The 13,566-nt window shown below is 40.0% G+C and overlaps 1 protein-coding gene across 6 annotated transcripts in view; it reads left to right on the forward strand.

The window, feature by feature from the left end:
* The first annotated feature begins 5,958 nt into the window (after window positions 1–5,958).
* GPBP1 (GC-rich promoter binding protein 1) overlaps window positions 5,959–13,566 on the forward strand; it is a 36,471-nt gene continuing 28,863 nt past the window's right edge. For 3 of the 6 annotated variants that reach the window (XM_062609521.1, XM_062609526.1, XM_062609525.1), the window contains exons 1-3: window positions 5,959–6,108; window positions 6,893–7,947; window positions 8,712–8,782. The gene's annotated coding sequence lies outside the window, so the exon portion shown is untranslated. The remainder of the gene's footprint in view (window positions 6,109–6,892; window positions 7,948–8,711; window positions 8,783–13,566) is intronic. The other 3 variants (XM_062609523.1, XM_062609524.1, XM_062609522.1) reach the window with 3 other exon arrangements.

A 13,566-nucleotide genomic window follows, 5' to 3' on the forward strand; every position in this document is an offset into this window, starting at 1 on the left:
AGAAAGCTGGGTTTAGTCTTTATTGAAAATACTTGTAAGTGAATCTTATTTTGGTCATAAATCCTGCAGGGTTTTTTTTGTGGTTTTTTTTTTTTTTTTTTAATCCTCTCAAAGGCCGATTGAAGGTAGGGAAGTGCAACAGCTGAATCCCCTCTACCAACCATAATAGTTCTTTCTGGGGATCATTACAACAAACTCGGAAGATCTTTGCAGCCCATGTTATACCATATTGTGTTTAGTATTTATGACAAAACCTAGGCTTCTAGCAGTTCTAGGAAACAGATCTAAAAAAAAGTCTACATTTGTTTGGTTTGACTTTTTAGAGGGGATGGGGTAGGGAAAGATTATTCTATTAATTAGATAATATAGCTGGGGAAAAAAATAACAAATTTTGCTACGTGCAATTCCTTCATCACATCTGCCTATGTGAAGAAACAAGGCATCTCTTGGCCAGTTTGCAAAGGTGAGCCTCTAGTAACTACACATGCTTCTGGAAAGCATGGTAATGTATACACAGATGGTGGGCAAAACTGGCAGAAAACCTTTACAAAAATGTTTTTTTTTACACTTTACCTGAATGTGAAAAGTTTCTAAATTAATCTAGACATTAAAAAATCAGAAAAATAAAATGTAAAGTTGGTATCAGTACAGATTTTTTCATATATATGTAAGTGTTGTGTTTTTTTGTTTCGTTTTGTTTGTGGGGTTTTTTGTGTGGTTTGTTTGGTTTGGTTTTGGATTTTATTTTTGTATTTTTTTTCATAAGAAAGAAGGATAAACCAAATAGATTTGGGTATGAAATTAACTTGGACTAAAATGAGATTTGCGTGTTTGTGTTCAAGATCCTATCACTGTTCTGGTCCTCCGGCCTCCTTACTTCAAAATTAACGTGCTCTAAGTTCAAAAGATAGCTAGGTTTGTTGTAAGGAAAATACAGGAATTTCATTTTATAAAAGAGTAAAGACAAGCATCTTATGAAAAAGTAGTAACTTGGCATTGTATCTTCAGTTCAGAATTCCTTCCATTTGTTTCTTTTCATCTAAACTCTTCCTTGTGATTAATAGTTATTCATTTGAGTTCTTTGTGAAATTTAGAACAGCGGGTATTCGGTCGCTGTTGTTTCACTTTCCAGGGTGGAACAGGGCAGAAATTAAGTACATTTAGGATTTGCTTGCATACTATTTTAGATGTGGATAGCATGACTTTATCTTCCAATGGAATAAATATCACACGGACAGCATTCATCTGGGACATATCTGAAGAACAGTTGCACCCTTTTAACCTCAATTCATTAGCTGGATAACTTATATGAAAGGAATAATTCTTAATGGAGATAAACCATTAAAACAGTTTCAAGTAACCCTTGGTTTAATACTGCCCAAAGTTTCTGAAATCCATTCTTGGAGATTTTTTCAGTTACAATATAGGTGAAATGAAGAAGCTGCTCTTTTAAAAGCTTGATTCTTAATAATCTTTTTACCTTCAATTAGTATAAACAAAAGAATGGCCTCTGAGTTTTTATCCTGGCTTTTCACTAGTGTCACAAAGATACTGATTCTTTTCGGTAGAGGCAGTCATCACTTTTACAGATATAAAATCATCAATTAATTTCAATAATATAGGTCAGATTTTTACTTTCATGTCATTCAAAATTAGTATGTACACATGGCTTCAAAATATGAACCGCTACCTACAGCTTTCTTGAAGTCTTTGCCCAGAATGTTACTCCTGTCAAAGTAATTTTAATATTAAAGTTCTTCAGGAAAAAAAATGACTCAACATTATGTTTTATGCTTTAATTTTCAGATCTATTTAGTACTTGTTGGTTGTTATTAAAGTGCATTAGACATGGTAATTATCATGAGATGCTCAGAACTCTTGAAAAAATCAGTAACTACAAGTTATACATCCTACAATGTAAATAATAATGGCCAATTGCTTAATACAGTCAAATCCCGTTGTCTTAATTGTGTTGTTAGACCCGCTGAAATCCTGAAGCAATTGCAAAATTCATCCTACCTTCCTTTCCTGGAAGGGATAACATACATAAACAGACAAGCCAGATACTTTATGCTAGTGTTCATTGTGTTACTGCAAGAGATAACGACTATGCATTTTTGTATAATGCTTCTATTCTTTTAATTTTCCTACTTAAAATGCTTCACATTGTGAACACACAGCTTAAAGACACGTAAAACTTCACAATAAGGACTGTTTATTATAACTGTGTTTGTACTGAAGAACCCTCACTGAGTCTGGGATCTGGCTGTACAAATACTTCTCTGTTGAGAGAAGCATGTATTAGAATTGGGGTTTTATTATTAAGTTAGCATTTTCTTCCTATTTTTTAAATACAGGGCTCACTTTATCAGAAGCTTTCTGGAGCAAATCAGTATTAATCAGATTTTAAACCCGTTACATGAAAATTCAATTGTCACACTGGGATTTTAGTACAAGGTCAAGTGTTTTGTACATCCTCATGAGTGACATGAAAATGTGTAATAGTAAGTAATTAAGTATGTACCCATATTTTTTTCTTTAATAGTTGCTTAATTAACAATCTTAAGTGTGTAATACACTTGGGTGTCTTGTATCCTATTCCTAGAACAACTAGAAGTCACCATATTTCAAGTGCCTGTCAAAATACATTTTTAAAATACATTTTTAACTTTTGGTCTTGTACTTCATCCTATCATCCAAGCTTGCACAGTAAATGAGTTAATGTTAAATTCATTACACATTTTTCATACTAAAATGAGTTCTAAAACTTGTATTTACATATGGATGGTGAGTATCCAATGGGAGGTAAAATGTTTCTGGTTTCATTTCTTATATCTCAGCATTTTCCACACATTTTTGTTTTGTTGTGTTCATTCAATGTTTTCATATGCTGATGTAGACAGTTCCTTACGGAATGAGCTCTCTCTCTTCTGTTAGCTTTTAGTCCATAGTCTGCTCTGCACCAAACAGAACCTTAAATTACATATAGTGTTAAAAATACTAAATTTGGATGAAAGCGCTAAATGTGTTTTGCTTCTCTCTTCATCAAACTACACAAACATTCAAAACAAGTAATTTTTAGCTTGTTCTTAAAATATCCGCTATTGTCTAAACTCCAGTTGAGTTACCCTTTGCTTACATCATGATTCATTGAAGGACTGCTAAAAACATGTGCGAACATCTGTGGCAAAAATCTTGGCCTACTTTTCCAAGTATGCCTAACAAAAGAGAGCTGTTCATATGGATATACCTTCCTCCCAGATACTAACTTCCAGTGTAAATGTCATTGAATCATAGAAAGGTTTGGGTTGGAAGGGACCTTAGAGATTATCCAGTTCCAACCCTGAGCCGCGGGCAGGGACACCTTCCCCTAGCACGGGTTTCTCAAAGCCCTGTCCAACCTGACCTTGAACACTGCCAGGGATGGGACAGCCACAGCTTCTCTGGGCACTCTGTGCCAAGGCCTCAGCACCTTCACAGAGAGGAATGTTTTCCTAATGGCTAATCTAAATCTCCCTTCTGTCATCTTAAGCAGGTCACCCTTGTCCTGTCACTACACGCCCTTGTAAAAACTTCATTGTAATCTCCTATAGCATTTTTCCAAAACAGACAGGTTCTGCTAGGCCTAACTAGTTTCAGAAGCTGTTTCTGTTAAGTATCAACCACTTTAATGCTCTCACCCTCTTCTGGGCTCCATATACGTCAGGAGACCCAGGTACAGTTGGGTTCAAAAGAACAAACATGGTTTACAACCAAAAAGTGCTGTAAATACTTCTTTGCAAAATTACTATTCTGACAATCTTCTTACTTCTTCATAACAGATAATGACTATGCTCATACTAGGTTTTCTTCATCATGGAATGGAATATGTATAGTTTTATCAGTGTAGTTCAGTAATTCCACACACAAGCAAAACAACATGGTATCTGTAGAAGCACTGTTTTGCTGGTATAAACTTGGTGTGCATCAGAACCAGCTGGTATACTTAGGCCATGCGTGGCAGGAATCCCTTCACAGACAAAATTCCTATGTCAGCAGGCTTGCAAATTAATTCCTTTAAGCAAATGCTTGCATGCTAATAATGTCTTGTTGACTTTGATGGAACTGCTTAAGTGCTTGTGACACGTAAACTAAAGTGTGCTACAAGAGGAGAGCTCTTGATTTTAATTCAGTGTGAGGTTTGCCACTGATCTTAATGAGCCAAGGACATCACCTCAGCTATCTGCTGGATCAAACTCTTGCTTTTCATGAAGTGGAAATGGCAGTATACCTTCTTTTATGAAACAATTAGAGATATAAATCAAACCTGTTTCCCATTACTACTTTAAAGTAATTACCCCAATGACTATCACAGCTTTTCCTGTCGTTACTAAAATTGGTTAGTAACCAAGTAAAATTGGTTAGATGTGGTTATTGTCAACAGAAGGAAATAGAAGGATCTTGCATGAAGCAACACAAACAAAAACTCATTAGGAGGACTGATGTTAAATTGACAATCTACTGCTACTTACTGTGTTTCTCTTTTGATACCCATGGTATATAATAGATTGCAAAGCCAGAAAATGCTCAGAATAGGTGAGCAGTGTGAATTGAAAGGTCATTTCAGATCATTAATACAGCCTTAAATGTGTGTTGTCAAGGTGGCCTGGAAATGCTTTATTGACTCTTTGTTTTCATGTTGCTTCAGGTTCACCTCTGACCTTGTTTTCCTAGAAACTGTTACGCATCCTATTTTAGGATTATACATGTTGCCTTGGGATTTGTATATGACCTCTTTGTTCAAAGCTTTCTTGGTATTACATACGCCTGAATCACACAGCATAAAGCGTCGTGGAGTCCTGAGATGTTTTTGGTAACTTTTCCTGATTGAACAAATCTGTTAGCTTCTAGCTACTACTTCGGCACACGTCTGATATGGGTTCTAAATTACTATTTTGAAAGATATTTTAATAATGAAACCTGAGAGTGTGGGCACTTTTGGTACCATGGTCCTGGTGACTGCATATGGATGTATCAGGCTTGGCTCCTTGGCAAGACTGTGATGGGAACCTACAAGAACACTGCTGCTGTTAGGAACTGGAACTGGGGTTGACTACTCAAGAGTTGAGTGGATGGCAAATGTGACCAACAGCAGCTTCAGAGCTTCTGACAGCCTTTTAAAGATTAAACTCATGCATTTTCTATGATTTTTCTTCAGTTTTTAGTAATTTTTATAGTAAATGTTGCTTTCGAGTAATTTTATCAGTTTCAAAAGTGGGTTGACAGCATATATATATATGCCCGTTAAATGCATTAAAAATGCATTTAAAAAATCCAGGGTCAAATGCAGGCTCTAGAAACACTCTCCAGTACCCTTTCTAATGATGCTTAAGCACGATTTCATGTATTTAATTTTTCTCCTAATTGATTGCAAAATAACCTGCCTCGTGCTGGAAATAGGATTTAAAAATCTAAAACGCCTAAAACGTGAATTCACTTATTTCCCAGCCGGCAGAAATCCATCACATTTCTTCCAGAAAAAGGAGCGCAGAAGGACTGCACGCACGTCCAGCGCTTTTCCCTGCTTACGCTTGTAAACTGAAGCCATTCCTTCTGACCGGGTGAAGACGCCCGTTTTCTGCCCTTCGATCAAACGGCGCTCACTGACGCGCTCCCTTCCCCCCCGTCCCCGCTACGCCTGCGAGTCGCGCTTGGCTGGGTCGAGGTTCGGGAGGACTTGGAATCCGGCTACGCCCGCCGCCCTCCCACCGGACTTTCCCCGACACCTCGCCTCAACCCAGGTGCCCCGTTGCGGCCGCTCAGCGGGGTGCCAGTGCCGCTGTCGACAGGGCCAGCGCCGCGCGAGGCCGCGCAGCTACACTGTTAATTACGGCGGCGGCGGCGGCAGCGCCGGGGACTCCCGCGGGCGGGGCGCGCTTGGGGGATTCCCAGCCTCCCGCGGAACTTTCGGGATCGTTCCGTGACGTCACGGCCGGGGGGCTCCCCGCGGCGGGGCGGTGTCGCGGCAGGCAGGCCCCGCCCCAGGGTCGTGCGGAGGCTCTCGCGAGGCCTGCGCGCGAGGAGCACTGAGGCTCGGAGCGGCGCCATTTTAAGAGCGAGGCGAGCGGGGTGTGTGTATGTGAACGCGTATGGTGTGTGCGCTGCGCTCTTGCGCCCGCGTGTTCTCCCCCTCCTCCGGTTCTCCGGGTCCCACAGCCGCCAGGCCCAGGGCACCACCCACCCACCCCCCCCCCCCGGGGGGCTCCGGTGGCGCCGAGCAGAGGGCGGCTGGGTGGGCACCGGCAGTGCCGTGCGGGGCGCCCCGTCCCCATCCCGTCCCCTTCCCTGCCGCGCGGCCAGGCCCGCCCCCGGGGCCCCGGTGAGGCAGGACTAGCGCGGGCCGACGAGTCCAGCTCACCCCCGCCCCATGCCCGTCGCGGCCCCGCAGCGGAGAGGCCGGGGGTAGCGGTGGAGCAGAGGGTCTGCACGCGCATTGAGGAGGCGGGCCCCGCTGGGGCTTCCCCCGGGCGCGCTGGGGCTTCCCCAACGGCTCCCGCCGCTCCCTAGGCTCGTTCTGTGCTTCTGCTCAGTGTCCCTGGCGCAGGTCAGCGCCTCGCTCTCGGCTGCGTTGTGTGGAGACGTCCATCCTTCCCAATAAAACGAGAAATGCCCTTTCCCCCGCGCCCCCTCCTGTCCTTCCTGTTTTCCTTCCCTTCTCTAGGGAGCTGGAGGCAGCGTTCCCCATGATCGTGATTGTTCCGTTCTCCGGGACGAATGAAGGTTTAACTGAGGCAGCTGTACCCCCGTTTGGCCCCCTGGTTGCATGTGTTTGCTTTGCTAGACTCAGGCATCTGTGTGTGTAACACCAGGTTTCAGAAGGAAGAGCTGATTGTTCTGGTTCTTTTTACCGTAGGCAGTTCGGATTACAGCTAGAGTCCTGGATTTTCGCAGCCTTTTGCTTCAGCTCCTGGGCAGGAAAAGAGGTGGAAACCGACCTGCTGCAATTGCGTCCTGTGAAAGGGGAGGAATACCGAACACTGCCCTGGGATAATTTGGCAAAGTGCTTCCTCCTGAAAAGGCTTCTGAAACAATCACCAGACATCTGGGAAGCGAATTGGAAGTTGAAGTCGTGAGGTTTTTCTTTCTAGCGGTGCTAAGCATTTCACCCATGGACATTGTTGTCCACATGGCATGGATATATACCTAAACTCACTACGTGCTCAGTATTCCAGCTGCCAAAATAAAGTGCTTGCTTTTTTTAAATACTTTTTTTTCTTCTGGGCAGTATTTTGTCTTGAGTCATCGGTATAACCGGTTTTGGTAACTGGTTCCACATTAAATGCAGCCTGAGCCACTGTGTAGACAGTGCTGAGAAGTTTCATGGCAAATATTTTTATCCCTACCTTACTTTTCAGATTTTCTGACATAGCCTTCCATTGTTTTGTAATGAGACCTATTTTCTAAATGAAGACTCTAATAGATGCTTGTTTATCATTTTTTCTTTTATATTTTATTTAGTATTTTTGTTAAAAAATGTTGTTGCCAATAAGCAATATGGAGGTATCCAGATAGCTCCTGTTTACAAATGCCTGTTATGTGAAGCTAGGAAGTGTTCCACAGTTCAGATGTGAAATCTGGATTTTCAGCTTCACAGGTTGTGTGTAAAAAGTGTATTTATTTCACCTGGAGCTCATGCTTCTTACAGTGATATGTACATGGAATAGACGAGAGAAGAAGCTGCCAGAGGAGAACAAAAAGCTTTTTAAAACAAAATTGGCAAATTTTGGAAATAGCCTTGCAGAATCTGTAAGCAGGAAGGATGGGTAGCTGATTTCTGTGAGGTCAAATCTATGTCAAACAGCTACGAATGTAGTATCAACGAGAACTGGGGATATTTTCTCAAGGAAAACAAACTGGAAAAATATAAACCACGCAGTACTAACACCTTGTGTGGTCCTCTTGCATTAGGTAAGTGGTGTGGTATTCATAAATAAGTTTATACTCGAATAAATATCACTAGGATGGTTAAACCAGTAACATTTACTGCCTAGAGGTTGTTGGTTTTTTTGAGAATCTTGAAATGTGCTTGCAGAATCTAAGTTTTACTTGCTGTTTTTAATAATTGACAGAATAATTCTTTAATATTTGATGAACACAGGTACAGGGAGAAATGTGTGGGTAGGAGTGTGGCTTTTCTGGGAGATTGAAAAATAGGTACATCAAGACTGTATCTGTAGGTAACAACCTTCATGTTAATATTGTGATCTCAGCAGTGAGCTATTATGCTTACTGAAAAGTCTGCTGGATGGCTTGCACATCTCAGTCTTCAAATTTGTATTAGATGTTTTTGCAGTATGACAGTACTAATGCAGATTTTGTTTCTCCCCTTTTCTGTACTTTGTCACTTATGGAAGCCAGGTATTTTTTACCAGAAATTAGTTTACTGCCTATGCAAACTATTTTTTAATGTGTTGATACTTTAAGTTTAGGTTCAGAGTAATTTCCTATTCTGTAATGGGAGTGAATGAGTCTGGTCTGCAAGTATAATATTACGAAAAACCTCTACCTTTTTGGAAGGATTCAAAACAAAATCTAGTGGTGAAATAACTGAACTTGCATGCTGTTTTTAGATGTATTGCTGTTCCCTTCCTCCCATAGTGTTTAAATGTTTCTGTAGATAGATACAGTTTAAATGTTGAAATTAATATGTTCACATTTGTTTTTCCTTGTAGATTTGTATTCAGCTGAACTGCTGTTTTGAAGAAAATTAAGATGGACAGAGCAACGTAATTCAAAAGTTAGTGTTATTTTCCCTTGAGCTCTTTTCCCCTTACCCCACCTTGGTTATTCATAAAGCTTTAAATAATTAAAGCATTACTGGATAAACTTTAAACTATCTGGTGAAGATGACACATTTACCATAGTTGCCACCTCTTTAATTTTTTTTTTTTTCCAGAGCTTCTGCAATACTGAATTATTACTAGTAGTGAGCTAGCGAAACAAAAATGTCCTTCTCTAAGGGCAGTGCAGAGGTACTTGGGAAGATGGCATATGTGAAAGCCTTGTAGAAAAAGTAAAGTTTTATGTGCTTATGTGAAGCTGTATCTGAAGATTACTGTGCTGTTTCCTCCCCTGTAATTTGTTATTTTGACCGCAGATGAAAGGCTTCCGTATAAGTTTTACAAATTTTGAGGCTCACTGAAGTGTTTCTGTGTGTTGTCTTGTCAGTGTCTAAAAGTTGATACAGCTTCAGTATTTTGCTTTCTTTGGGTAGCTCTGCTGTTTTGTTATGTAACTTCTGTTTCAGTTTTGATGTTTTGAAAACATGGGAAGTGTGGAATGTGAACAGGAGGTGGTTTCTGTGTTTCTGGCTTTGTGGCTCTTCTGTATTGAGTTCAGTGTGGCTGGGGATTGACTGAATGAACTGAGCCACATGTGAAGGAAGGAAACCAACAGAGAAGAATGATCTTCTCATTCCTTTGTCTGGGTTAATCTGTGTTTTGTTTGGAAGCATTTGGTAAATGGAAAGAGTTCAGTAAGTGGCCATTTCTTTCATTTTTTTTTATCTATTGTATAGTCACAGTAGTAATACAAGTACTTGCTTCTTAACTCACAAAGTGATGTCTCGTTTTTCAAGCTATTGACTTTCAGTGCTGTGAGATACTTCTTCAGTAGAGGCTCTCAGTGAAATTAAGGAGCTGCATCCCCACTTACTATTTTGGGTGATATCTCTATCTGGACTCTTGTGGATATTGCAAAGAGTTCGCATTTTTGAGGTTCATTAAATTAACTTTGTCTTTACATCTCTGTTTGCTGGTAGGATCTTTTTTTTTTTTTTTTTCCTTTCACCAAGTTTGCACCTTGGGAAGTCCAGTTGTTCTTATTGTGTGCCTATTCATTCATGTTTTAAAGGTGTCCTTGTACTGTAAGTAAAATTCATACTTGGGTGAGTCCCTCTGAGCAGAAAATGCCTTGCATGCTAGGCCATTTTAATTCCTTCTTTAGGTTTTTATTTGTGTAGTGATGACAGTTTGTTAAGTGGTTTGCAGACAACTATGAAGATAAGGTCCTTGTCTCCAAGAGCTTATGCTTTAAGCCTTGATGTAAACATAGCTTTTGTACTGGAATAACTGTCAGCAGCTTCACTCTTTTACTGATGAGGTTATTCTGGTAGAAATCCTAAAAAGGTACATTTGTGTTGAGAAGTTCTCTTGAATGGTGTAGGCTGCTCTGCTGCGTGAAAGATGTGTTGGTGGAAGCTCGTAAGATTAAGCAGAGTTTACACTTACAGCAAAGCTTAAGTGGAATTACATGGGTAAAATGATACAGGGAGATCATGTAGATATTTAGGTTTGTTAGTACTTAACAAGTTAATGTATTTTAGGCTCCTTTGTTTTTCTCCTTTCTAATAAGATTCTTCTGATTAAAATATGTGGATAAAGCGATGTGACAGAGTTCATCAGTAAGTTTTGGGGAAGTAGCTTTTATTTATTTTTTTAGTACTAGGAATAGATTGTCTCTTGCAAGGAGAACTGTTTGCAGACCTTATTATAAATGAGCTTGAATGAGACTTGGCATGCTTTTTGTTTGGGTTTTTGTTACTGTGTGTGTTTCGGCAGTGGTATTACACAGAAAATGATGATAAAGCCCTGTGTGGTGCTAACAGCTCTTCCACAATTGCCTCCTTCCCTATTTTACATAAACATAGTCAGGGAAACAGCTGAAATAGCGTTTTTCTGGTTTCTGTGCTCAGGATGTCAAACCTGCTACTATTTTCAGCTACTTTTTCTTCAGATCCTTGTGAAGACCGCAAAGTGCAGAAGAATTCCTGGTGAATTTGTTACATGATGTGTGCTGAATGGGGTGGTGATGTTATTGCACCACCACTTCAGGTTTTTTGGACTTTGAGCCTTGTGAACAGCAAGCGATTAGCCTTTACCTAGCTTTCTGCTAAATGATGCTGCAGGTGTGTTGGGTTTCAAGCAGAAGGAACCTGGTTGTAGTTTACCTTCAAGTATGAAGTCTCTCTGTGTTCCAAAATACATTTTATGTTTAAATTTACATTTTGGTACAGTGCAAGAAATAAAAAATAAAAGGCAACTTGTAGAACTGATGATTTATTTGAAGCACTCTCATTAACTTTGGCTGTTTCTAAAACACCTTGTAAAAGGTGCTTTGATTGTTGTTGTCATTGTCCTGAACTCGGTATATATACGTCATTGTGACATTAATATATGATTCACAAAGTGATGTAAACCCTGTTGCTTGTGGACCATATCTGTATACAGAAAGGAGACTACACGATAAAGAACAGTGGTTGGGATTTTTAGAGCAATGTCCACCTAGGCCCATTCGCATTCTTATGCAAAACAAAGCATGGTTCTGTTTATTTTTCTCATATAAGGAGCTTGATCCCTAAGTAGAAATGAAGGTGGATTTTTCTTGTTTGTTTGTTTGTTTTTTGCTAAGGCACTGCAAAGCTAGGTTTTAGGGCTGTGGCTGTACTGGAGAATGTGTTTTCTTTCAGTGGTTAAAAAATGGACTGTTACAGTGTGACTCCGTGCAGTCCTCGTACCTGGATGTTTCATCAGACTTTTGGAAGTGTTCAAATTTGAGAGAGGACCTTGTTCCTTCCTCGGTGTTCTTCAGGAAGCCCTGGTTCTCATACTTCATTTTAAAAGATGAGGCAAGAGGGTAAATGAAAAAAAATAAATCTGGATGTTTTATTTTATTTTTCCTTATTGTCCAGTGCTAGAACACTCATCAGAACAGTTCTGTATTGGATGGTGAGGACAGCAAGGCTAAAACTGGAGATTTTACTTGCTCTTCAGTAGCAGAAGTAGCAGCGTTGAAAAGGAAGAGGTTTCACTGAGTTACCAAGAACTGTTTAGTATTTGTTGAAGCAGTGGGAGAGAAGACCTTCAGAGGTTCAGCTCCCTTCGTTTTATTGGAGGTGTGAGTCTGACAATAAATTTCAGAGAATCAAGGAACTTGAGAGAGTTACCATAACCAAACTTAACTTTGTGTGTAAATTATGTGTCTGTAAACAGTCTTCTGCACTGAAATGTGGTGGTGAGTGTGGCAGGCACACTTTCCTTTCAAAGTGTTAAAAAGTTCGTTGTAAAGATTTAAGCTTATTCTGTTGTTGTGGCTATGCATTTACATAGAAAAGAAAGGAAATAATCATCAGTTGAAGTAGTTGTCATGTTTTTGCAGTGATACATGATCACTGGAAATGCTTCCATTTTTGCAAACTTAGTAAAGCTTATGTTAGGTTTTGAATATTAATTCCTGTTTTATTAACAGGAAAATTTTGGATAGCAGAAAAAACTCGGATTTAGCTTATTTTGCTTTGCTCAAACTAAATAAATCTCAGAGTTAGGAAGATCTCTGTGTTTAAAAGGGTAATGAAAATTGAGATTTATAGGCTTTAAACAAAAGTACTGTTTAAAGCTTACATTTAACAACTTAAAATTAGTGCTGCTCTTGACTCGTGGTAACAGGGAAGAATCTGTTATCACAACTTTTTTTTTTTCTCATTAAGTGAGTTGTGGCAGAAAGAAAAATGTTTGATGGACTGGATTATTTTAAAGGCCTGTTAAGTTTGAGAATAGCCCTCAACATTTCTGTTTATGAAGAAGAGGGACTATAGTCTATTTAGTCTATTGTTTTTAATTCTGGTGACTTGCAGCCTTCTTTTATAGAATCATAGAATGGTTTGGGTTAGAAAGGACCTTAAAATCATCTAGTTTCAATCTCCTGCCATAGGCAGGGATGCCTCACACTAAACCATGTTGCCCAAGGCTCTGTCCAGCCTGGCCTTGAACACTGCCAGGGATGGAGCATTTACCATTTCTTTGGGCAACCTGTTCCAGTGCCTCACCACCCTCATAGTAAAGAACTTCCTTATATCTAACCCGAACTTCGCCTGTTTAAGTTTAAACCCATTACCCGTTGTCCTGTCACTACAATCCCTGATGAAGAGTCCCTCTCCAGCTTCCTTGTAGGCCCCCCTTCTGATGCTGGAAGGTGGCTCTGAGGTCTCCACACAGCCTTTGCCCGATTTATAAATATTACACTAAAACTTCTGTGACAAGGAGAGGGTAGGTTGTCAAACAAGTGTGTAGCTGGAGCCAAGGTTCCCATGAGTATTTTGTGGTGTGCTGCCCTTACGACAGTAATAATCTGTGAGACATTAGGTAAAAGTTCGTGGGTATGTGACACTTAGATATGCACACATGCTAATCTCAGACTTTCCTGAAAATTATGAATGCGCATATATCCATGTGCTTTTAACATCCTGTTTGTGGGTTTCTCTATGCAAATCAATAGGCTGAATTTCTAAACTGGTCTTCAGGGAGCATCAAGAAATCTGAATCTGTATCTTACTTCTAACTTCAGGAATTTGTGGCTTGAAGCTTTTTTTCCCTGTTAATAATTCTGCAATTCCACTCTCAAGCTTCAAGTATTCCTAGCTGTTGCATATTGCTTTTTATTTTAATTGCTTTCTGACAACCTCTTGATTACCCAGAGGCACAGAAACTACTTCCTGAAAAATGATGTAGGCTGTTGGGAGAGCGTGAGAAG

Source organism: Pezoporus occidentalis, unplaced genomic scaffold (genome assembly GCF_034315485.1).
Source record: "Pezoporus occidentalis ecotype Australia unplaced genomic scaffold, CSIRO_AGI_Poc_V1 ctg139, whole genome shotgun sequence".
Classification (NCBI taxonomy): Eukaryota; Metazoa; Chordata; class Aves; order Psittaciformes; family Psittacidae; genus Pezoporus; species Pezoporus occidentalis.